The sequence below is a fragment of the Nanorana parkeri genome, unplaced genomic scaffold (genome assembly GCF_000935625.1).
Source record: "Nanorana parkeri isolate BGI_ZX_2015 unplaced genomic scaffold, ASM93562v1 scaffold6063, whole genome shotgun sequence".
In the NCBI taxonomy this organism is placed as follows: domain Eukaryota; kingdom Metazoa; phylum Chordata; class Amphibia; order Anura; family Dicroglossidae; genus Nanorana; species Nanorana parkeri.
In genome coordinates this window covers 1-449 of record NW_017312308.1, presented here as the reverse complement: position 1 = coordinate 449, position 449 = coordinate 1, and positions in this window count along the sequence as shown.

The window sequence follows — 449 nt, the reverse complement described above, 5'->3', positions numbered from 1 at the left end:
ACAGCAAGGTGATGCAGTATTTCCCACCTTTCACAACAGCAATTTATTGAAGGAATGCAAAGTCCAGAGTATTTTGGTGGGCCTATATTGCTCAACATGTATGTATAAATGTAATTATTTTTTACACTTTCAAGTTGTTGCACCTAAAAGACCCAATGCTCTTTATTTATCCTTACTGTGAGGGGTGTGGTACAGGTGTATTAAAGGACTTAACAATGCATGGCTAATTGTATGCAGTTGAAAGGAACACTAGGCAAAGTGTTTAACCCTTGCTGTGTGGCTACCATTGCACTGCAAGGGTTAATTGCTTATTTTTGTCTTATGGTTTACTTCCCTGGTCACTGAAGCCCATCTCCTACTCTGCAACATTGGAATGTTCAGCCTCCTCTCTATATAGTGTATAGAATGTGGTGAGTTACAGGACCATAGACCTCTGCAGCAGAGGGGGG